The 23,692-nt window shown below is 53.1% G+C and overlaps 3 long non-coding RNA genes across 3 annotated transcripts; all 3 read left to right on the top strand.

Annotated features, from left to right (window-relative positions):
- The first annotated feature begins 1,754 nt into the window (after window positions 1-1,754).
- Window positions 1,755-4,234, top strand: LOC127477237 (uncharacterized). Its single transcript, XR_007906899.1, has 2 exons — window positions 1,755-3,614; window positions 4,036-4,234. It is a non-coding gene; the product is annotated as an uncharacterized LOC127477237 (long non-coding RNA).
- A 2,577-nt stretch (window positions 4,235-6,811) lies between these two features.
- LOC127477234 (uncharacterized) lies at window positions 6,812-8,777 on the top strand. Its single transcript, XR_007906896.1, has 2 exons — window positions 6,812-7,314; window positions 7,796-8,777. It is a non-coding gene; the product is annotated as an uncharacterized LOC127477234 (long non-coding RNA).
- A 10,650-nt stretch (window positions 8,778-19,427) lies between these two features.
- Window positions 19,428-21,589, top strand: LOC127477238 (uncharacterized). The gene is made up of 2 exons (XR_007906900.1): window positions 19,428-20,061; window positions 20,531-21,589. It is a non-coding gene; the product is annotated as an uncharacterized LOC127477238 (long non-coding RNA).
- Window positions 21,590-23,692: the final 2,103 nt, after the last annotated feature.

Here is a 23,692-nt window from a genome sequence, read left to right as displayed (position 1 = left end):
AGTCCCTCCCCTGAGAATCCCATACCAGTGGATGGCAGTGCAGTGCCCCCACTCCCAGTCCAGTCCCCCAAGCCCCTCTCCATTGCCCTCAGTCCCATCCCCATCCCTCCACACTGCCCCCAGTCCCTCCCAGTGCATCCCAGTCCTTTTCCCCGATGCAAGATACACTGGGGGCATGAAATCCCAGGGCAGCTGCACTGAGGTTCTACAATTCAGTTGTTCTAAATTAGGTCATTTTCTTAGTGAGCAATTTGAGTTGTTTGACAGTGCGGACTGCAGAAGGATTTTTCGGTAAACTGATTGTTTTTTAGTTTATTTTAAAGCTCTCTTAAAAACTCCACACAGGTGTGCGTTCGCTGCACCTTCCGTGGGGGCTGCAGGGAGAAGCAGCTGGAGGCGTTTGCTCTCTGCTCGTTCACCACCTTCCCCTCGGTTCCCTGGGACTCCAGGGAATCCCAGCTCCCCTTGGCTTCTCCGGGGGCCTCGCGGCAGGGTTTCGAAGTGTGGCCCTGAGATTTTCTGGCCTTGGAACTGATGGCTGTTTAGGGGCACGTCTCACCGGGCAGTCTGTCTTTTAACGCTTGCGGGGGCAGGAGAATTGCGGCGCAAGAAAGCAAAGGAAGCCCAGAGCCTGGAGTAGGCAGGCCCAGGCCTCTGGCGAGCCCAGGCCTTGCTGCTCGGTGCCGATTGTGCCCGGGGCTTGTTCCTCACCGTTCGGTTCCAAATGAGAGGGGAGCAAGAGGCAGAACAGCAGCTGCTGCTGCTGCTGCTGCTGCTGCTGCTGCTGCTGGGGCTGAACTGTCTGCGGTGCCCGGGGTCCGGGCAGGACTTGGCCCCGGTGCCTGCATTGCTCTGCAGCGGCCAGGGAGGGGTCCCAAAAGTCATCCCCCCGCCTGCTGTGCTGCACAGCAGGGGCTGGCTGGGCCGGTTCCCGGCCGGGGGAGCCCGGGGGAGGCCGTGCTGGGGCTGAGGGGCTGCTGCTCTCTGGGCCTCTCGGGGTTTGCCTTGGAATCCCAAAGCCTGGGCCTGCACGGGGGGGAGGAGGCAAAGGTGACTGTAAATTGGTCTGTTGTGGAGTGTTTTGGGGCCGAGTTAATGCTCTTGGCTTGTTGTGTGTCAGTTCCCAGCCTCCGTCAGGGCTTCCCGGGGAGCGTTGCTGCTGCTGCCGCCGCCGCCGCCGCCGGGAGAGAGAAGTCCTTTGGGAAGCCGGGCTAAAAACAGCAACTCTGTGAATTGCTCAGCTTTTCCTAGGGAAGGGCAGGTTTTAGGGAAGAAAGGCCCGTCCTCGCGAAAGGCGCCGCGGGTCTCGCAAGGGGGGGGCGCGGCTGCAGTGCCGTTCCCGGCCGTGTCCGCCAGGCGGCGACCGCGAGGCAGCGCCCGGCGGTCGGGGCGGGCCGGGAAGCGGCGCCTGCGCAGAGCGAGGCGTGGGCCGGGCCGGGCCTGAAGCGCTCGGGGCCGCCGGGCAGGGCAGTGGCGGCGACCGGCCGGGGCGGGGGGTGCGGGGTAAGAGCAGGTTTTAGGGAAGAAACGCCTGTGGTGAGTAATCAGAAGAGAAGGGTGAAAGCCAAGGGCCTTTGACTTCCCCGGTGCGCTTAATTTTCTTGTTCTCCTCTCTTTCAGGACAGGGAAAATCGTTGACTTGGGTCCAGCAATGCCGAATGTGTTGGGGTGTGAGCAGCCAAAGGCAACAGGCTCCAGCCCCACCGACCGGCGCTGGGGGCACCTGGTGCAGCCCGTGGGGTGAAGTAAGTCAGAGGGACACGTTTCTCTCCTCCTGCCTGTTGGCATTTGCTCCCTGGGCACTGGCTCTGTTTCCACTGCAGGTTGGTCCTTGCCGTGCTGGGAAGGGTGGAGAGGAAGGGGTGAAGGGCTGGGTGAGCGTGGGGTCCCCGAGCTGTGGGGTTGGGCTGTGCTGAGAGGGGCAGGTGGGTCCCCGTTGGTGAGCCCGAGCCTTGGCTTGGGGGTTCAGGAGCCCGGGGGGCCGAGCTGGGGGCTGTTTGCAGCTCTGCCAGGGCTGGGGCTGACACAGCGCTGGGGGAGAGCCTGGAGCTGGGCTGGGCCGGGGGACAGACGCAGGGGAGCTGGGGGAGGGTTTGGGACTCCCTGGGGGAAAAGGAGGGATGGATGGGCTGGATGGAGCCACAGGCACGTGCTCGTGGGAACACACTTGTCCAGGGTGCTGGGATCCGGGTCAAACTCCAGTTCCCCTCGTCTCCAGGGATGCAGGGTCTGAGGGATTGGATTTCCCTGGGGGTTTGCAGGAGATCAGGAATGAGAGGAAACATGGTGCCAGAGCAGGCTGTGCTTGCCTCTGCGGACAGAGAGCCTGTGGGCTGAGGTGAGATTGCTGTGAGTGTTGGGATGAGCATTCCAGCGAACAGGGAGCTTGGAATTCCAGGTGCTGATGGAACCATCACCTTAGGTGTGTTTAGTTTGTGTCTGTGGGAGCTGGGATTCGGGCTGGAGAGCTGTTGCTGGGAACAAAGGGTGGAGAAAACCTGCTCCACGCATGTGTAAGGAAGGATGGAGTAGCAGGGAAGGGGAGTATTTCTATACAGTATCAATATTCTCCATGTGGGATGGAGCAGCAATGGGGGTGGTTGGGTTTGGCCTGGGCCGGTCAGAATCTGCCATAAACAACCCACCAGACCCTGAACCCTCACTGGACATGTCCAGCCCCTCAGCAGAAACCCAAGTTGTTCATTTGTTACAGAGGAAAAATGATTGGTAATTGCTTCTGATCTGTGGAGAATTCCCTTTGGAATGGTCAAACAGAGAGCGTATCAAGGCAGGCAGAGCATTTCTTTTGGCTCTTTTTTTCTTCTGGTTTGTCATTTTCTGTTTGGCTTCAATGCATTTTGTGTGCTCCTGTTCAGGAAGCAGCGTATTTTTACCTGAAATTCAGGGTGGTTTTGTTTGTTTGTTTAGGATTTTTTTCTTTCCCAGTTGAATCAGGCCTAGTCCAGTGTTGTCCTACAGGACTGCTTTGGTGCTGGGTCAGAGAGAGAGAAGGGGAATGACTTTTCATTCTCTTCCAAGCACAAGTGGAAGGTTGTCTTGTCCCTCCCCAAAGCACTGCAGGCACATGGGAGTAGCTCAGTGCTGGCCCAGTTCTCTGAGAAACACCCGTGGGGGAGAGGTTTAAGTCTTAATGACAACACTCTGGTCTCTTGATGGCAAAGACTGGGTCCTCCAGTCCCAGCCTGATGAGGGAGAACAGGAACCTCTATTCTTCATGGCAAACCTTCTGTTACTCCTTGTGCAGTCTTTTCTTTCTGTTGTATGTGTTACTGTCCAGAATCTCTCCGAGGAAAGCTGTTACAAATTTAGAGGTAGGACTGGAATTTGGGGCTGTTCCCTACAAACTCCTGCAAAGCCTGAAGGACCGGGCTGATGACTGCTCTTAACAAAGGTGGTTTATTAATATTCCGTCAGATTTCCCTCAGCTCTGGGCAGGACAGGCAAGGGTTAGGGTGGGGAATTGTGCAAGCAAGACTTGTTATTTCTCCTGTGTGTGTGTCAGTTTGGCAGGGCTGGGAGAAGGAGGACTCGTGTGGGCACCTCCAGAGACAGCGGGAACGGGAGCGTGCTGCGGAGGAGGGAAATTCCAGGGGGTGGGTGCCGAGAAATTTGTCCTTCCCTCGCCCTGTGCTCTGCACTTAGCAGTGGGTCAAGTGCAGAAGTTTCCTGGGGACCCTGGGAAATGATGCCGGGTCTGCCAAGAAAAGTGGGGCCAAAGGAGCAGGACCTGACTCTGCCAGCGTGGGAGAAACAAGGGACGGGTCATCCTCTGCCTCCAGGAGGGAGGGCAGCAGGAACGGCCACGGACTAAAGCACTGAAGTGCCGTTCCCCAGGGAGCCCCTGCCCAGACCTGAACTTGCTTCTGCACTTGCTGTCCCTTTCCCAGCGGAGCCGAAGCATCGGGTGCAGCTGCCGGGGGGATGGAGCTGCCAAGGACAAGCTGGGAGGGTGTTTGCGAGGGAAGGGGGTAGAAGGAGCTCTTGATGTGCTTTGTTTACTTCTTCATCCCACAGAATTGCCACGAGAGGAAATACTTCAGAGGGGCTTCCCTCCAGATAAGGCCTGAAGATGCCAGGAGGTTTCAGCCGGGAGGAAAGGAGCTGTGGAAGAAAAGCAGCCTAAAAACAGCCAGTGGGGATCATCAGGTTTTCCAGCCAAGAAGAACAAGGAGAGAGATGAGGGAATCGGGTTCCAATTCCTAATGCTTTGGTGGGTGCAGGAATGATTTCTGTGTGTTTTCCAGTCCCTTTGGATTCCTGAGATGATTTTAAAATGATGGCTTTAGCAATCAACTAAATCGCAGATGTTGTTTTTGAGAGGAAATGATGCCAAAGAAATGCAGAGTTTTGGGGATGATTTGGGTCAGTTTTTGGGGTCAGTTTGGGGTCGTTGTTTGGGGTGATTTGGGTCAGCTTTTGGGATGATTGGGGTCAGTTTTGGGTCAGCTTTTGGGATGATTGGGGTCAGGTTTTGGGGTCAGTTTTGGGTCAGCTTTTGGGATGATTTGGGTCGGTTTTGGGTCAATTTTTGGGGAGCACTGGGTGTTACTGGGGGTTGTTGAGGAGCACTGGGTGTTACTGGGGTGTACTGGGGAGCACTGGGTGTTACTGAGGGTTGTTGGGGAGCACTGGGAGAGAAAATGAAAAATAAAGAGAATAAAAAATAAACGAAGTAAAGAAGGAAATATAAAAAAGAAAATTTAAAAAAAAAGGCAAAAAAACTAAAAAGGAAATAAAATGAAAATGAAATAAAAGAGAGAAAAAAAAAAAAAGAAACCCCTTCTTGGGCCCCCCGTTTCCTCTCCTCCCCCCCCCCGAACCGTAAATTGCGGGGTCATCACCCCTAAAATGTGAGAAGGGGACCCCGAAATGTGGGTGAGGGAACCCCAGGGAGCCGGAAAAGTGGAGGGGGAGCCGCAGTAAGAAAGCGAAGCCGGGCGGTCGGGCGGCGGGGTGGGGGGGGGGGGCGCATGCGCAGTCGTTGGCAAGACGCCGGCGATCACGTGGTAAGTAAGGGCAGGCAGGAGAGGGACCGGCGACGCATGCGCAGTGGCTCTCGTGCCGGTGCAGCACTCCCTGCTCGAGTTAAGGGCCGGTTCCGGCGGCAGGGCGGGACTCGCAGCCTCCCGTCTGTCCCGGGGTGTGTGTGGGGGGAATAACGTGAATTTCTCCTGATTTTAATTCTCTTGGGCTCTTGTCCTCATTTTAATTTTTTGAAGGCTCTTGTCCTGATTTTAATTTTTTGAAGGCTCTTGTCCTGATTTTAATTTTTTGAAGGCTCTTCTCCTAAATTTAATTTTTTTAAGGCTCTTCTCCTGATTTTAATTCTCTTGGTTCAAACCATTTCCTAATAAGTCAGTTTTAATGAAGTGTTAAAAGGAGAACTTAAATAAGGGTAATTTCTGATGGAGAATAATGGGAAGAAGTGGTTTAAGTTCCCTAAACATGTTTTATATCAGTCCATGGTTATTTAATTGAACATTGTTTGGAATTTTTCTTTTTGCATTCGTTCCTGGTGTGCTTTTCTCTATCTAAGGGATGTTTGGAGGTCTTTTTGATTGCTTGAAGGTTTTTAATGTCAGTGCTGGATTGGGGTGGACAGTCATTGTAACATGATTTAGAGTTCGATGCATTTTATTCTGTGTGCCCTGTTTGATGTCTCGTGTTCAGCGAGTGACTGGTCAGAGTTTGGCCCAAGCCTTTGTTTTTCAGGTGAAAAACCCGAAGGGGGAATTGTAGTTGCAGCTTTGCCCTTGAGCTGCAGCTGGAGCCTGGCCAAAGAACAAGGCAAAGCTCCCTGGGGAAGGAAGGGGGAGCCAGAGAAGAAAAGCAGCTGCAGCCAGAAAGGTGGGTTTGGACGGGAGAAGAGGGGCTGTGACCCAGCAAGGGGCTCTGGAGGGCTCTGGGGTCCCTGTAATGGCTCTGGGGTCTCTATAGGGGCTCTGGGGTCTCTATAGGGGCTCTGGAGGGCTCTGGGGTCCCTATAATGGCTCTGGGGTCTCTGTAGGGACTCTGGGGTTTCTATCGTGGCTCTGGGGTCCCTATAATGGCTCTGGGGTCTCTGTAGGGGCTCTGGGGTCCCTCTCCTGGCTCGGGGTCCCTGTCCTGGCTCGGGGTCCCTCTCCTGGCTCGGGGTCCCTCTCCCTGCCGGCACAGGAGCTGCTGCCGCCCCAGCAAGAGGCAGAGGAGTCGCTGCCCAGAAGCAAGAACTCACTGAGAGCTGAACTGGGGCCGTGTGGGCAGGGCCAGAGGGGAGCAAAGGAAGGGATTTGTTGCTAAGAAAAGAAATAAAGTTTGGGTCATTTGTTGGGGAGATTTGTGTCAGTTTCTGATCATTTTTGGGGGCGATTTGGCTGACTTGGGTCATTTTTTGGGGAGATTTGGGTGAGTCTTGGTGTCAGTGTTTTGGGGTTTTGGGGTCAGTTTCTGGTCATATCTGGGGCTGATTTTGTATCATTTTGGGTCAGTTTTGGGGGGGGGGGTTTGCATTTTTAGGTCAGGTTTTGGGCCAATTTGGAGTTAGTTTTTGAGGTGATTTGGGCCAGTTTTGGGTCAGTTCTGGATCAATTTTTGGAGTGAATTGGATCAGTTTTTGTGTCTTTTTTGGGGAGATTTGAATCAGTTTCTGGTCATTTTTTGGGGAGATTTGGGTGAGTTCTGGGTCATTTTTGGGGAGATTTGAATCAGTTTCTGGTAGTTTTTTGGGGAGACTTGGGTGAGTTCTGGGTCTCTCCTGATTTTAATTTTTTTAGGCTCCCCTCCTGATTTTAATTTTTTCAGGCTCCCCTCCTGATTTTAATTTTTTCAGGATCCCCTCCTGTTTTTAATTTTTTTAAGCTCCTCTCCTGATTTTTATTGTATTAGTCCCCTGTCCTGATTTTAATTTTTTCAGGCTCTTTTCCTGTTTTTAATATTTTTAGGCTCCTCTTCTGATTGTAATTCTTTTAGGCTCGTCTCCTGATTTTTAGATTTTTAGTCTCCTCTCCTGATTTTTATTCTCCCACCCGCCCTTCCCCGGCCCCAGCAGCGCTGTCAGTTGTTGTCACTGAGGAGTCAAACTATGCTTTAAATAATGAGACCCTGGCCTGATGGCCCAGTGTCAAGGCAAAAGGTGGAATGCTCTCTGAGTGTTGAGATGTAACAAGGGCTAATCCTTTTTGCAGTGGGATGGAGCCTGGAAAGTGCACAGAGCTGAGCCCAGGGATTGAAAGGGACCAAGCAAGGGAGGTGAAGAAAGAAGGAAGAAGGGAAGTGAGGCAGCAGGCAAGCAGCACCAAGTTGCTGTGTAAGCAGGTGAGTTGTGTTGAGGTTCCTCAGGCAGGCACTGAGGACTTGGAGGGCTCCAGACAGAGCAGACCTGGGAAGGCCCTCGGTGAAGCCCCTCAGAAACCTGAAGCCCCTGGGCCTTTTGGGGAGCCTGAGCTATTGCAGCCCTGGGGATGGCTTTGGTTTCCTTCTCTCCTCAGAGTAAAACTCTGTGGGGGAGTCTGTGATCTCCCTGATTTTTGTGTCATAACTGAAACTTGGAAGGAAGTTGACCTTGTGTAGTTTCCCAACTGACTTGGCCGGGTTGAACCAGCAGTGCCAGATTGTTGTAGTGTGCAGGGTGTTGTTTGTGTCTGAGCAGTTTGGGGTTGATTTGCCAAGGGAGGCCGTGGAATGTTATGGTGTTTTTGTCCCAATATTTGGAGGCAGTGCCCTGGATGAGTTGATTTCTGCCTCACTCCCTGATATCTGAGTTAGGAGATGTACCAAGAACTGGGAGTTTTTGCAGTGGGATGTTCCCTAGAAAGTGCATGGAGCTGAGCCAAGGAACTTAAAGGGACTAAGCAAGCAAAGTCAAGAAAGAATGAAGAGGGGAACTGAGGCAGCAGCCAAGCAGCATCAGGCTCCTCTACAACCAGGTGAGTTGTCTTGAAGTTGATAAGGTGGTCACTGAGAACTTTGGGGGCTGCAGGCACAGGTGACCACCAGAGACCCCCGATGGAGCCCCTCAGAGACCTTATAAGGGTTTGTGTAGATGGGAACAGGTGTTGGGAGTGTCCTGAATGTGCAACAGGAATGCAGGGAAGGAAAATGAGCCCTCCTGTAATGCTGACCCCTCCCATCAGCTGCAGTGGAGACCCCTCCGTGTGCCCTTTGGGAGCGGATTGCCAGGGCACCTGGAGGGCTGGGATCATGGCAGGGTGTTGTAAGCAAGGAATGCCTGGCTTCTAAAAGTCACCAGCTGAGTCTTAGAGGCTCCTTTGAAGAGCTGAGTTCAGGCAGGCAAATTGCCCCCCCCAGGAGGGACTCTGTGCCTGCTCTCCCGTGGCTCCAAGGGATCTCTGGCCCTTCACGCCGGCACCGAGATTTTCTCGGGAAGGGCCTCAGATCCCCGGACCAGTCTGGGACACAGGCAAGATCCCCCTGCAGTTTAGGACCAAATTGGCCCCTGGAGGGACAGTGCTGTTGGTGCCCCCCGGGTTGGGGCACCCCGAGGACTCCAGCGCGCACCGAAAGGATTATTCGGGGAGATCCTCGGGGTGCCCGGCCCTGGGGAGCTCAAAGCAAGGTCCCTGCCATGGATTCAGGCATTGCTGAGAGTATCCCAGGGGTCCCTGTCCCTGCTAGACAGGGAGCTCTCTAATGGGCTGTAATTGGGTTCTAAAAGCGGTGCTCCAAGTGCCAAAGAAGTGTGGGATTGGGATTAAGAAATGAGCAGTGAGGGTGCAATTGGCTGTTTTCTCTGGAATGTGACTGTGAGAGCTGCAGGAGTGCCAGGTGTGTGTTCCAGTCCCCAGCATTTGGTTTGCACATGTCCTGCTCAGACACAGGTCCAACTTGCTCAGTCCTTAACCCAAGAGAGGGAGAATTAAGGACTGGCACTGTTAAGGTGATTGGTGTGACAGGGGTCAAACTGGGAAAACACTGGGGAATTCCTGAGTCTCTCTATTTGCCAAACTCACCCAAACCTGTGCTAGGAAGAGATGGACTGGAGTCTCTGATCTCCTGGGCAGTTGTCCTGCATGACCTGGGAGCCTCTGGGATTAGACTGGCCTGGGCAGACAGGGAGCAGTTTGTCCTGTGGAGCTGGGCTGGGTTTGTTGAGGATGCCTTGGGAGGCAGGGCTGGGGAGGCTCCTCTGTTGGCTGTAGTGGTGGAAGGTTGTAGCAGCAGGGCTGGAGCCTTCGCCCTCCTGCTCCCCCCGTGAGCCCCGACGGGCCCGTGCCCTTGGCAATGGAGGGCCCCCCATTGCTGAGTCAGCGGTTCCGGGGGCCAGGAGGGATGGGATCAGGATGCCGAGCTCCGCCCAGGGCCAGGGCTGCCAGTGTTCAACCATGCAGGGAACTGAAAGCACAGGGAGATGGAGGCCAAGCTGCAGCACAGGGATGGGTGAGAAAAGACCCTGGTCCTCAGGTGGAGCTTTGAATTCCCTGGAAAAATGGATCCTGTCAGATGGATCAGGCCCTTGTGGGTGCTGGAGCAGAGGCCTCTGTCATTTATGGTCACCTTGAAAGGTTGCAAGGACAGCAAGTTCTGACTGCAGGATGAGGTGGCAAACAAAGTGAAGTGGTCCAGAGAAAAGCTGAGGCTAAAATTGGCCCTGTGCCAGAGCAGCCTCGTGCAGTGCTTGTTGCTGTCCCTGAGTGTCCCATTGCAGTGGATATTTCCAAGGGTGCCTTGTGCTGGGGAGCACTGGGGCAGTTCCCTTTCCCTGGGCAGGGCAGGCAGGGCACGTTTCCCCCCTCGAGAGTGGCTCCACAGTCCCCCCCTGTGCCCTGGGAGCGTGGCAGAACACCTGGACCCACTGTCCTTGTCAGAGAGGGCACAAGGGATGGTTGGATGGGGGAGGGAATGGCTCAGGGAGTACAAGCACCATTACAATGAGTAGGGCAACACCTGGAAAGGAAGAAGGGGAGTTAATCCAGACAAAATCCAAGCACCTGCCCAACCTGTGATATTTTTAGGAACTCAGTGGTGCTGTGGTCCCCAGGAAGTATTGCCCAGGACTAGGCAGGAGACTTCAGGCTCTGTCACCCCCAGAGCAAGTGTCCAGGGGCAGGCAGTGGGGAGGCAGCTCTGTTGTTGAGGATGGGGTTATTTTCTCTGCTTTATTTTGTCTCCAGAGATGTTCTTCCCGTTAATCCAAACTGACTCCATCTCCTAACTCTCTGAAGAGGTTTTCTGCTTTTTGTGGGAGGGTAAGGTTTGGGTTCTAACTATAGAAGAGCCAACAAAATAAAGGCTTCGTGGCAAACAAATGGTGTCTCCCAAACTCTTTGTACTTCAAATAGATGCCTTTATTCTTAGTTTTTTCTTATTGGTATTCTCAAGGTACTTGATACCCTGTCTACAGTTATTTATTTTGGCTTCTCTTTTTTATTTGTTACAGAGTTGATGTGACTGACTTCTTTTTGAAATGCAGCAGTGCTCTCAAGGATATTTCCCCCCCACTCCTGGGCTTGTGCAGGGCTGTTGAGTCCGTGTGTGCCACTGTTCTTGTCCCAGGGGGACCGAGTGACATTTGGAACCAAACCTGGGGACTTGAACTCTAGGAATGTTTCTGTGTCTTTGAATTTTAAATTGCACATGAAGCAGAAATATGTTTGTGTTTTCCAGGTTATATTGTCATGAAAATAGAAATGCATCATTGGATCTTACTCCTCTGAGGGCAAACCACCAGACTGATCATTTCTTAGTCCATCAGACCCAGTGCCAGGAACTCAGAGGGGTGTTTGTGTGCAAATGTGCTGAGTGGTGGTGGCCCCCGTGAGACTGTGACCAGCTGGAAATGTGTGTGTGTGTGTGTGCAGAGCTGGGCTGGATCCCTTGGGATTTGGCTCCCAGATCCCCCCCAGCCTTCAGGAAAACCAGAGGCCACCGAACCCTGAGGGAAGGGAGTCCCATTTGCAGAAGGGTTTGTAGATTGGGGAAAAGCTCTCCAGAACAAAGCCTGTGTTCCAAACCCCTTCAGGCCAAAGTCAAGGAGCACAAACCCTGGAGTCATCAAGTTATGAAGTTTGGTTCAAACCATTTCCTAATAAGTCAGTTTTAATGAAGTGTTAAAAGGAGAACTTAAATAAGGGTAATTTCTGATGGAGAATAATGGGAAGAAGTGGTTTAAGTTAACTAAACATGTTTTATATCAGTCCATGGTTATTTAATTGAGCATTGTTTGGAATTTTTCTTTTTGCATTCGTTCCTGGTGTGCTTTTCTCTATCTAAGGGATGTTTGGAGGCCTTTTTGATTGCTTGAAGGTTTTTAATGTCAGTGCTGGATTGGGGTGGACAGTCATTGTAACATGATTTAGAGTTGGATGCATTTTATTCTGTGTGCCCTGTTTGATGTCTCGTGTTCAGCGAGTGACTGGTCAGAGTTTGGCCCAAGCCTTTGTTTTTCAGGTGAAAAACCCGAAGGGGGAATTGTAGTTGCAGCTTTGCCCTTGAGCTGCAGCTGGAGCCTGGCCAAAGAACAAGGCAAAGCTCCCTGGGGAAGGAAGGGGGAGCCAGAGAAGAAAAGCAGCTGCAGCCAGAAAGGTGGGTTTGGACGGGAGAAGAGGGGCTGTGACCCAGCAAGGGGCTCTGGAGGGGGTCCCTGTAATGGCTCTGGGGTCCCTGTAATGGCTCTGGGGTCTCTATAGGGGCTCTGGGGTCTCTATAGGGGCTCTGGAGGGCTCTGGGGTCCCTATAATGGCTCTGGGGTCTCTGTAGGGACTCTGGGGTTTCTATCGTGGCTCTGGGGTCCCTATAATGGCTCTGGGGTCCCTGTAATGGCTCTGGGGTCCCTGTAATGGCTCTGGGGTCCCTCTCCTGGTTCTGGGGTCCCTCTCCTGGTTCTGGGGTCCCTGTCCTGGCTCGGGGTCCCTCTCCTGGCTCGGGGTCCCTCTCCCTGCCGGCACAGGAGCTGCTGCCGCCCCAGCAAGAGGCAGAGGAGTCGCTGCCCAGAAGCAAGAACTCACTGAGAGCTGAACTGGGGCCGTGTGGGCAGGGCCAGAGGGGAGCAAAGGAAGGGATTTGTTGCTAAGAAAAGAAATAAAGTTTGGGTCATTTGTTGGGGAGATTTGTGTCAGTTTCTGATCATTTTTGGGGGTTATTTTTAGTGAGTTTCTGGTCATTTTTGGGGGAGATTTGGGTCAGTTTCTGGTCATTTTTCGGGATGATTTGGGTGAGTTTTGGGTTTATTTTTGTGGTAATTTTGGGTCAGTTTCTGGTCATTTTTTGGGGTGATTGGGCTGACTTTTGGGTCATTTTTTTGGGGAGATTTGGGTGAGTCTTGGTATCAGTGTTTTGGGATTTTGGGGTCAGTTTCTGGTCATATTTGGGGCTGATTTTGTATCATTTTGGGTCAGTTTTGGGGGGGGTTTTTTGCATTTTTAGGTCAGGTTTTGGGCCAATTTGGAGTTAGTTTTTGAGGTGATTTGGGCCAGTTTTGTGTCAGTTCTGGATCAATTTTTGGAGTGAATTGGATCAGTTTTTGTGTCACTTTTTGGGGAGATTTGGGTGAGTTCTGGGTCATTTTTGGGGAGATTTGAATCAGTTTCTGGTAGTTTTTTGGGGAGACTTGGGTGAGTTCTGGGTCTCTCCTGATTGTAATTCCTTCAGGCTCCTCTCCTGATTTTAATTTTTTTAGGCTCTTCTCCTCATTTTAATTTTTTAGACTCCTCTCCTGATTTTAATTTTTTTAGTCCCCTATCCTGATTTTAATTTTTTTAGTCCCCTCTCCTGATTGTTATTGTATTAGTCCCCTGTCCTGATTTTAATTTTTTCAGGCTCCTCTTCTGATTTTAATTTTTTTAGGCTCCTCTCCTGATTTTTATTGTATTAGTCCCGTGTCCTGATTTTAATTTTTTCAGGCTCCTCTCCTGTTTTTAATTTTTTTAGGCTCTTCTCCTGATTGTAATTTTTTTAGGCTCTTCTCTTGATTTTAATTCTCTTAGGTTCTTCTCCTGATTTTAATTCTCTTGGGCTCTCCTCCTGATTTTTATATTTTTAGACTCTTCTCCTGATTTTCATTTTTTTTAGGCTCTTCCCCTGATTTTCATTTTTTTTTTAGGCTCTTCTCCTGATTTTAATTCTCTTAGGAGAAGAGCCTAGAGAATTAAAACCAGGAGAAGAGCCTAATTACACAAGTAAATTTTCAAACCACCAGCAATCACAAGCCAATTATCCGATTTCCCAAAAGAACTACACGAACAAATACGGTTATAAAACAACAAAAAAAATGCCATAAGTAAAAAATCGCATAGCAACAGTGCCCCCTGGTGACAGAGAAAAGGAATTGCACATAAATTTGAGATGAAATACTGCCACCTGCTGACGGAAAACAGGAACTGCATTGAAAAAATTTTGAACAGCGCATGCGCAGTCGTTGGCAAAACGCCGGCGATCACGTGGTAAGTAAGGGCAGGCAGGAGAGGGACCGGCGACGCATGCGCAGTGGCTCTCGTGCCGGTGCAGCGCTCCCTGCTCGAGTTAAGGGCCGGTTCCGGCGGCAGGGCGGGACTCGCGGTCTCCCGTCTGTCCCGGGGTGTGCGGGAGGGGAATAACGTGAAGATTTCTTGGGGTGAAAGCGCAGAAATTAGCGAGGAGGGACGCTAATTTGGGTAAACTCGGTCACCGGAAGTAGTGAGCGACCGGAAGTCCTCCAAGGCCCCGGCACGGAAGTCGGCCAAGCCCATAGCAAAGATGGCGCCACCAGGACCGGAACGACCACACTAAAGATGGCGGCCCCTGCCCGGAAGTTTGCCAAGCCCACAGTAAAGATGGCGCCGCCAGGACCGGAACGACCACACTAAAGATGGCGGCGAGAGGCTTCCGCCGCGACCCGGACCCCCACCCCGCGCCCGCAGCGCCGTCTCGCCGCGCTGCTTCCCGCTGCGGGGACAGGGCGGGCGCGGGCGGCAGGTTCGTGGGCGGCGGCAGGCACCGGCGCCGGCAGCCCCCGTCTCGGGGCCGCGGCGCGCGAGGACCGCATGGCGCGCACGTCGCGCCGCCCTCTCGCCCCGCTCTCTCGCCCCGCTCCGCTCCCGCCCCTGCCCCCGCTTCTGCCCCCGCTTCTGCCCCGCTCGCTCCCGCCGTGCCCTGGAGATGCTATCGGGGCTGCGCCGCCGCCTTCCCCCCCCGGAAGCGACCCACGGCGGCAGATTCGACGGAGATCGACCCCGGGGTAAGCTGGGCGCGTCCAAAGGCGCCGCGGGTCTCGCCAAGGAGGGGAGGGGGGGGGGGGGAGGCGCGCGGCTGCAGTGCCGCTCCCGGCCGTGTCCGCCAGGCGGCGACCGTGAGGCAGGGCCCGGCGCTCGGCGGCGCTCTTGCAAGCGACGCCCCTGGCAAAGCGGCGCTGCTTGGGCACTGCCGGCCTTCCCCCGGAGTGCCCGGGCTGGCCCAGCACCTGGCCGAACCTCTTAGGGAAGAGGCAAGGAACAACTGCGCTTCTTCTGCCCTTTCTTTAGCCCGGGACTGGAACACAGACAAAATCAAGGGGCTCTTGGACCTGTGCAGGCTCCGAGCAGTTTTCAGCCTTCCTTAGCAGAGCATTCTCACCCTCCGAAAAGCTGAAAGGCTTTAACAGCTGGAGACGCGCCTGCAGCTGTGCAGATTAATGTAGTTTCTTTTAGGAAATGAAGGGGAAGTTTTCCTGTTGGGAGCCTAAATACCGAGTCTACTCTGCTTTTTCAATCAGGTGACGAAGCTTATGGAAGAAAAGACCAAAGGCCTCGAGGTGAGTACATTCTACCGAGTTCTGCTTTTCTGGCATCGGTTTGGGAAAATCACGTGAAATTCTAAAAAGCTTCTCTCCGTGTTTTCTAGTTGTTTTTTCAGCCTTGCTCTAAGTTTCATGTAGAAAAGGGCATAGAATTATTAGAACAGACAAACTAGACTTCCTCGGGAGAGATGGAAGAAAAGTCTGCTGATTCCAGTTCTGCTTTTCTTGTCTTCCCTTCGACTGTCGTTTTCTCTCCCCTACTGTTCAAATAGGCTGCAGTTAATTGCTCTGCTGAAGAGTTTGCTGTCCTAAGTGTCTGTCAAATTGATGCCTTCAACTCAAGACAGCACCTGCTCCTTAGTTACAAAAAGTTCCTCACAGGAAATTTTCAGGCGTGCCCATAAATCTCCTCGCTGTTTGTTTGGGAGAACAGGCTTTTCTCGTCTGTAACAGAACAGTCGTGTCATCTGCTCTGGAATGCTGGTGGCAATCTAGTCAGAAGAGGACCCCGTGCTTCACTAATTTTCCCTTTTTGTTGTTGGGGGTGACTTCTTCCCAGGCATGTTATTCTTGACCCCCCGGGGCAAACGGAGGTGTCAGCGTCAGGAGCCATCCTAACTGAGGCCCTGGGAGGTCAGTGCTTTTTGTGTGACTGGACGGTGAAGCTGTCTGTGGGAATGACCTGGCTATGGCTCAGTGTAGTCCTAATTAAGGTGTCTTTTACTCCGTGTTCCCAGGCTGCCTCTTTCCCTTCGGTCGCCGTGGGTGTGCCGGACGCCTCTGGCAGGACTAACCCTGTGGCTTTTATGTCCAGCGTGCTGTGCTGTGTGTGCCTGCAGGTAAGAAAAGCTGGGAGTGCAGTCCCTCTGCTTTGGTTGCTGTGTCTCTTTGGGAGTGATTTTGGAGGGGAATGCCAGAGCGATTTGGTTTGAAGGGGACCTTCAAAGGCCAGCCTGTCTTCCGTGGGCAGGGACACCTTCCACTGTCCCCGGTTGCTGCGAGTCCCGTCCAGCCTGGCCTGGAACACTTGCAGGGATGGGGCAGGCTCAGCTTCCCTGTGCAGTGTGCTCTGATATCTCTCCACTGGCATCCTGAAAAATTTTGTCAGCACGTTTTGTGTGACAATGGTAAGCGGGACCTGGGTGAAAATTGGGGTTCTCTGAGGTGCAGAGGGAAAGAATTCTCCTTTGAAGTCCAATGTAATTCAGTTTTGCACGAGTCTTGTCTGACTTATGTTTGAATTGCTTTCTATTCTAGGCAGTTCTTTTAAATTAAACTTTTGTGTCTCCCCCCCAGTATCTTGTACAAGACAAAGCTACCTTTCCTCGTGGGAACGGACTGGCCGGGCTTTGGCAATCTGGCCCCTCGAAAGACTAAGTGACCTCTTCCAACAGGGGAAGACTTTCTGGCAAGCGGTGCCAGGAAGAACTGGAGTTTCTGGAGAATAAAAGCTGGAAGCGTGCCCCTGAAAATCCCCAGCCCTGGGTGGTCAGTGGTCTGACTTGCACGGACCGGTGGCCTTGGCCAGGAGCGGTCCTGCGGGAAGCGCCTTTGCCCAGGCTGTAATTTTAATTTCCCTTGGATGCTTGGCAAAGCCCCTCTGGGTGAGCCCCAGTGCCTGGCAGGAGCAGAGCGGGCTTCCAGGGAGGTATTCACCTGGTCAGCGTCAGGAACCATCCTACCTGAGGCCTCGGTGAGTGCTTTTTGGACGACTGGACGGTGAAGCTGTCTGTGGGAATGACCTGGCTATGGCTCAGGGTAGTCCTAATTAAGGTGTCTTTTACTCCGTGTTCCCAGGCTGCCTCTTTCCCTTCGGTCGCCGTGGGTGTGCCGGACGCCTCTGGCAGGACTAACCCTGTGGCTTTTATGTCCAGCGTGCTGTGCTGTGTGTGCCTGCAGGTAAGAAAAGCTGGGAGTGCAGTCCCTCTGCTTTGGTTGCTGTGTCTCTTTGGGAGTGATTTTGGAGGGGAATGCCAGAGCGATTTGGTTTGAAGGGGACCTTCAAAGGCCAGCCTGTCTTCCGTGGGCAGGGACACCTTCCACTGTCCCCGGTTGCTGCGAGTCCCGTCCAGCCTGGCCTGGAACACTTGCAGGGATGGGGCAGGCTCAGCTTCCCTGTGCAGTGTGCTCTGATAGCTCTCCACTGGCATCGTGAAAAATGTTGTCAGCGTGTTTTGTTGGACGACGGTAAGCAGGACCTGGGTGAAAAGGACATTCTCTGAGGTGCTGGGAGAAGGAGGACTCGTGCGGGCACCTCCAGAGACAGCGGGAACGGGAGCGTGCTGCGGAGGAGGGAAATTCCAGGGGGTGGGTGCCGAGAAATTTGTCCTTCCCTCGCCCTGTGCTCTGCACTTAGCAGTGGGTCAAGTGCAGAAGTTTCCTGGGGACCCTGGGAAATGATGCCGGGTCTGCCAAGAAAAGTGGGGCCAAAGGAGCAGGACCTGGGTCTGCCAGCGTGGGAGAAACAAGGGACGGGTCATCCTCTGCCTCCAGGAGGGAGGGCAGCAGGAAAGGCCACGGACTAAAGCACTGAAGTGCCGTTCCCCAGGGAGCCCCTGCCCAGACCTGAACTTGCTTCTGCACTTGCTGTCCCTTTCCCAGCGGAGCCGAAGCGTCGGGTGCGGCTGCCGGGGGGATGGAGCTGCCAAGGACAAGCTGGGAGGGTGTTTGCGAGGGAAGGGGGTAGAAGGAGCTCTTGATGTGCTTTGTTTACTTCTTCATCCCACAGAATTGCCACGAGAGGAAATACTTCAGAGGGGCTTCCCTCCAGATAAGGCCTGAAGATGCCAGGAGGTTTCAGCCGGGAGGAAAGGAGCTGTGGAAGAAAAGCAGCCTAAAAACAGCCAGTGGGGATCATCAGGTTTTCCAGCCAAGAAGAACAAGGAGAGAGATGAGGGAATCGGGTTCCAATTCCTAATGCTTTGGTGGGTGCAGGAATGATTTCTGTGTGTTTTCCAGTCCCTTTGGATTCCTGAGATGATTTTAAAATGATGGCTTTAGCAATCAACTAAATCGCAGATGTTGTTTTTGAGAGGAAATGATGCCAAAGAAATGCAGAGTTTTGGGTCAGTTTTGGGGATGATTTGGGTCAGTTTTTGGGGTCAGTTTGGGGTCATTGTTTGGGGTGATTTGGGTCAGCTTTTGGGATGATTGGGGTCAGTTTTGGGTCAGCTTTTGGGATGATTGGGGTCAGTTTTGGGTCAGCTTTTGGGATGATTGGGGTCAGTTTTGGGTCAGCTTTTGGGATGATTGGGGTCAGGTTTTGGGGTCAGTTTTGGGTCAGCTTTTGGGGTGATTTGGGTCGGTTTTGGGTCAATTTTTGGGGAGCACTGGGTGTTACTGGGGGTTGTTGAGGAGCACTGGGTGTTACTGGGGTGTACTGGGGAGCACTGGGTGTTACTGAGGGTTGTTGGGGAGCACTGGGTGTTACTGGGGAGCACTGGGAGAGAAAATGAAAAATAAAGAGAATAAAAAATAAACGAAGTAAAGAAGGAAATATAAAAAAGAAAATTTAAAAAAAAAGGCAAAAAAACTAAAAAGGAAATAAAATGAAAATGAAATAAAAGAGAGAAAAAAAAAAAAGAAACCCCTTCTTGGGCCCCCCGTTTCCTCTCCTCCCCCCCCCCGAACCGTAAATTGCGGGGTCATCACCCCTAAAATGTGAGAAGGGGACCCCGAAATGTGGGTGAGGGAACCCCAGGGAGCCGGAAAAGTGGAGGGGGAGCCGCAGTAAGAAAGCGAAGCCGGGCGGTCGGGCGGCGGGGTGGGGGGGTGGGGTGGGGGGGGCGCATGCGCAGTCGTTGGCAAGACGCCGGCGATCACGTGGTAAGTAAGGGCAGGCAGGAGAGGGACCGGCGACGCATGCGCAGTGGCTCTCGTGCCGGTGCAGCACTCCCTGCTCGAGTTAAGGGCCGGTTCCGGCGGCAGGGCGGGACTCGCGGTCTCCCGTCTGTCCCGGGGTGTGTGTGGGGGGAATAACGTGAATTTCTCCTGATTTTAATTCTCTTGGGCTCTTGTCCTCATTTTAATTTTTTGAAGGCTCTTGTCCTGATTTTAATTTTTTGAAGGCTCTTGTCCTGATTTTAATTTTTTGAAGGCTCTTCTCCTAAATTTAATTTTTTTAAGGCTCTTGTCCTGATTTTAATTCTCTTGGTTCAAACCATTTCCTAATAAGTCAGTTTTAATGAAGTGTTTTCCAGTCCCTTTGGATTCCTGAGATGATTTTAAAATGATGGCTTTAGCAATCAACTAAATCGCAGATGTTGTTTTTGAGAGGAAATGATGCCAAAGAAATGCAGAGAGAGAGCATGGAATCATCCTGGGATCCTGGAGTGGTTTGGGTTGGAAAGGATCTCAGGGATCATCTCCTTCCACCCCCTGCCACAGGCAGGGACACCTTCTAATAGACCTCCAGCCTGGCCTTGGCCACTTGCAGGGATGGGGCAGCCACAACTTCTCTGTGCCAGGCCACCTCCCCACCCTCCCAGGGAAGAATGTCTCCCTTCTGTGCAATCTTTCCCTTTCTTCTCTGCAGGAAGTGGGCTGGGACAAGGGAATTGGCTCCCACGAGGCCGAGGATCAGAGCGGGCTGTGCACAGGGGACAACTTCCACTTCCGAACGGGGAAGGGCCCCTTCGTGCCCACCCCTGGCAAACTGGGACAGAGTAACATCTGCCTGCAGCTGGCTGGAGTTCCCGTTGGCTCTGGGCTTTCAGCCCGCCGGGGCTGCGGCGGGAGCCGCGCGGAGGGAACGGGGGGCGGGGCCGCGCCGAGGGCCGGGGCCGGGCTGAGCGGGCGGGGCGGGGCCGCAGGGCCAGGCGGGCTGGGATTGGGCGGAGGCGCTCGAGTGCTGATTGGGCAGCGCTGCCGGCCCGCGGTATAAAGGGCCGGCGGGGCAGGTGGGGGCGGTTGTGTGTGGGGGCTGAGGGTGCGGCCCCGCTGCTGCCCGGGCTGCGGAGGGGAGAGCGCCTTGGCCGCTGGGTTTGTGCACCGGGGCAGCCGGGGGCGTTTAGGGGCGCCTTGTGCTGGGCGGCGGGGCCCGGGTAAGCCCCTTACCTGCCGGGTGCCCCCGGGGGGAGCCGTGGCATGGCTGTGGGTCCTGTGCTCTCTGGGTGTCTGAGGGTTTGCTTTGGGATCCCAAACCCTTTCCCCGTGCAGGGTTATGAGGCAAAGACTGCTTTAACTTGGTTTTTTGGTGCTGCGTTAATGCTTTTTGCTCGTTCTGTGTCCATTTGCAGCCTCGCTCGTGGTTTCCCCTGGTGTGGAGGCGAGTTGTGCTTCCTGCTGGGAGAGAGAACGGCCTTGGGAAGCTGCTCCATGAGCCACAGCTGTGCCGAGCCCGGCAGTCTGTCCAGGTAAGAGCAGGGCTTCTACTGCCCGTGAGGAGCTGGGTTTGCTGTTGGAAGATAGAATGTGCCTATGCCTTTAAATGCAAGGACAGGCAGAAGCTGGGAGGGACCCTGAGCAGGTTTGGTGGCACGACAGCAGTTTGAAAAGACCTTGACTGTGGGAGAAATGTCCAGGAAAACGATTCCTTTTTTGCAGGGAGGCAGTTTGTGAGGACAGGGGGGTTGCTGTGCTCTCTAGCAAAACTACTGACCTTGGGATGTCTAGGGTGGGAAGATGTTGGCCACGTGTGGGCTGGTGCAAAAGTGTGTGGGTGCCTGTGTGTGACAGCCGTGGGTGTGCAGGAAGGGGGGTTCTGGTGCCATTGGAGCTGCCAGGGAGCCAAAAGGGGCACGGTTGTCTGAAAAAGGCAAAAAGTCTCAGTCTCTGTTGACACGTGTACCAAAGGAGATGCAAATTTTCCCTTTCTCGTTGCAGACTTCGCAAAGCTCCCCAGGAAAGGAAGCTTTATATTCCTCCCCAGCTTTATGCTAAAGGTTTCCTTCCTCCTGTCTCAGCACCCTTTCTGCTGTTGGGAGAGCACGAGGTGGATGGAGAGGATCCCCAGGCATCTGCAGGCACAAGGGACTCATACAACTGCGATTTTCCTCCAGCCCTCGTGAAAGGGACTTCCAGGATACTCTTGGGAATGTACCAGCTCTCCTGCTGGAGCTTTTCTATGGAATATTTGAACACAAAGGGTAAAACTAAAGTCAGGTCTGTTCTGGAGTATGTTACACTTGTGCAAAACTCCGTTCTTCTGTTTATTTTCTGTTCTGGAAAGCACAGTCTGGGGTTCCTGGGCACTTCCTATTGAGTGATTCCATGAAAATAATTTTGTACTGAAAGGGGAAAGGAGCTGTCTGTGGGAGGTCAGGTGTCCATGATAAAAGCTTTATGCTTTTCAGTCAGATAAGCCTTAAAATATCTCACAGTGTATAGGAATGCCTGGCTTCTAAAAGTCACCAGCTGAGTCTTAGAGGCTCCTTTGAAGAGCTGTTTTCAGGCAGGCAAATTGCCCCCCAGGAGGGACTCTGTGCCTGCTCTCCCGTGGCTCCAAGGGATCTCTGGCCCTTCACGCCGGCACCGAGATTTTCTCGGGAAGGGCCTCAGATCCCCGGACCAGTCTGGGACACAGGCAAGATCCCCCTGCATTTTGGGACCAAATTGGCCCCCTGGAGGGACAGTGCTGTTGGTGCCCCCCGGGTTGGGGCACCCCGAGGACTCCAGCGCGCACCGAAAGGATTATTCGGGGAGATCCTCGGGGTGCCCGGCCCTGGGGAGCTCAAAGCAAGGTCCCTGCCATGGATTCAGGCATTGCTGAGAGTATCCCAGGGGTCCCTGTCCCTGCTAGACAGGGAGCTCTCTAATGGGCTGTAATTGGGTTCTAAAAGCGGTGCTCCAAGTGCCAAACAAGTGTGGGATTGGGATTAAGAAATGAGCAGTGAGGGTGCAATTGGCTGTTTTCTCTGGAATGTGACTGTGAGAGCTGCAGGAGTGCCAGGTGTGTGTTCCAGTCCCCAGCATTTGGTTTGCACATGTCCTGGTCAGACACAAGTACAATTTCCTCAGTCCTGAACACAGCAGAATGAGAATTATGGACTGGCAGTGTTAAGGTGATTGGTGTGACAGGGGTCAAACTGGGAAAACATTGGGGAATTCCTCAGTTTGTGTTTTTGCCAAACTCACCCAAACCTCTGCTAGGAAGTGATGGGCTGGAAAAGTTGAGGCAGAAATGGAATTGAAAACTGGGGCTCTTGACACTGTAATTGCTGAAACTAAATGTGTCCAAGCAGCAGCTCTTGTTGTGCAGGGAATAACTCCTGTCAGCAGCAAGGCCCTGACTGAAGTGGCAGCTGCAGTTGTTCCTGTGGTGTGGGCCAGTGGAACTGCAGGAGAGTGGAAGAGGGCAGAACCTGTAGGTATTACCCCTGATGTGGGATCTCTATGGGTAAGGCCAACCCAGTATCCTTTAAAATCAGAATGCCAGACTGGATTGGTTGCAGGAACAGCTAAATTGGCTCCTCCTGGTTTGCTTGTAGGACGTGAATGCAAGAACCTGCCAAGAAAACCAGTGGACAAGATGATTGATTAGTGCAGGACCTGAGAGAAGCACCTTGAATGACAACCTGGAGGAGTTTCCAGTATTGGATTTAAAAGATGGCCTTTGCATCTCCTTGAGCAAGGAAAGCCAAGAAAGCTTTGCTTTTGCAGGAGAAAATGGGGCAAGCAGGCAGGAAGAAGAGAAGCCCCGTGACTCCTCCCTGAGCCCCAGACAGCCCATGAACTGCCTTGCTGGGAATGGTGGGACGGGCTGGACTCTGCATTGCTCCCTCGGGATGTGTGGTAAGACTGTTATGGCGACTTTTTGAATAGATGGTGCAAGGGCAACCTTTAAGCAGCTGAAGCATTCCCTGAGGAGAGCTCTGGGTCTGCCAGATGTGTCAGAACTGTTGGAAGCATCTTTGGTGGGGAGGGCAAACAAAGGCCAAGGTGTGCAGTGACCCCCCTGAGAAGGGACTTTCAGTTAATGGCATCCCTGATGGTGAACTTTGTGGGCTGTTCCCCCTGTAGGGCAGGTGATAGTCCCAGCTCCAGTTATGGGAAAAATGGTTAAAAGGGAGCCCCAAAAGCTGGAAGTCCTCCTGGAGGCTCCTGGCAAAGAGAGTTTGCTGCGTTCCCCCTGACAGAAGGACAGTGATAGCTTTTGAGTGCTGGTAGATCCTTTTAATAGATAGCCTTGAGTGTGTCCTTGTTGCACCAGTAGGACTTATCAAAGTCCCCATATTCCAGGAGATAGACACATTAAAGTTTAAAATATTCTTCCTAATCCTTTGTTGGCTTGAGGCTCTCCCCTCAGGAACTGCAGGAACTCCTGGTGCCGCCTGGGCCGATGGATTGGACGCCCCAGCCCCTCTGTTCCTACCCAGCCACTGGGGCCGTGTCCAGTGGTGGCACTGCCAGCCCTGCAGGTGAAGTGGGAAGGGCCTTTGCAGGTCTTGTGGGTCACATTTATAGCAGGTAAAGTTGCAGAAAAAGGACCTGGGGTCTGTTATTCTTGAGTTCAGAAAGCTCCTTTTGATTGGTGAGCAGGACAAAGTGGATCCTTAAGAGTTCCCATCCGTGTTTGTGTCTCAGCCTGTGTTAGGATTCAGGGCTGTAGCTGTTGTTGTCACTGAGGAGTCAAACTGTGCTTTAAATAATGAGACCCTGGCCTGATGGCCCAGTGTTAAGAAAAAAGGGGGAATGCTCTCTGAGTGTTGAGATGTAACAAGGGCTAATCCTTTTTGCAGTGGGATGGAGCCTGGAAAGTGCACAGAGCTGAGCCCAGGGATTGAAAGGGACCAAGCAAGGGAGGTGAAGAAAGAAGGAAGAAGGGAAGTGAGGCAGCAGGCAAGCAGCACCAAGTTGCTGTGTAAGCAGGTGAGTTGTGTTGAGGTTCCTCAGGCAGGCACTGAGGACTTGGAGGGCTCCAGACAGAGCAGACCTGGGAAGGCCCTCGGTGAAGCCCCTTGGAAACCTTCTAAGGGTAGTTGTGTATGGTGATAAGTGTTGGGAAATGTCCTGAATGTGGAACAGGAATGCAGGGAAGGAAAATGA

The sequence above is a fragment of the Manacus candei genome, unplaced genomic scaffold, assembly GCF_025592945.1.
Source record: "Manacus candei isolate 608988 ecotype Guabito, Panama unplaced genomic scaffold, ASM2559294v1 h1tg000050l, whole genome shotgun sequence".
In the NCBI taxonomy this organism is placed as follows: domain Eukaryota; kingdom Metazoa; phylum Chordata; class Aves; order Passeriformes; family Pipridae; genus Manacus; species Manacus candei.
Note: the sequence above shows the minus strand (reverse complement) of the source record. Positions and strands in the feature narration are given on the sequence as shown.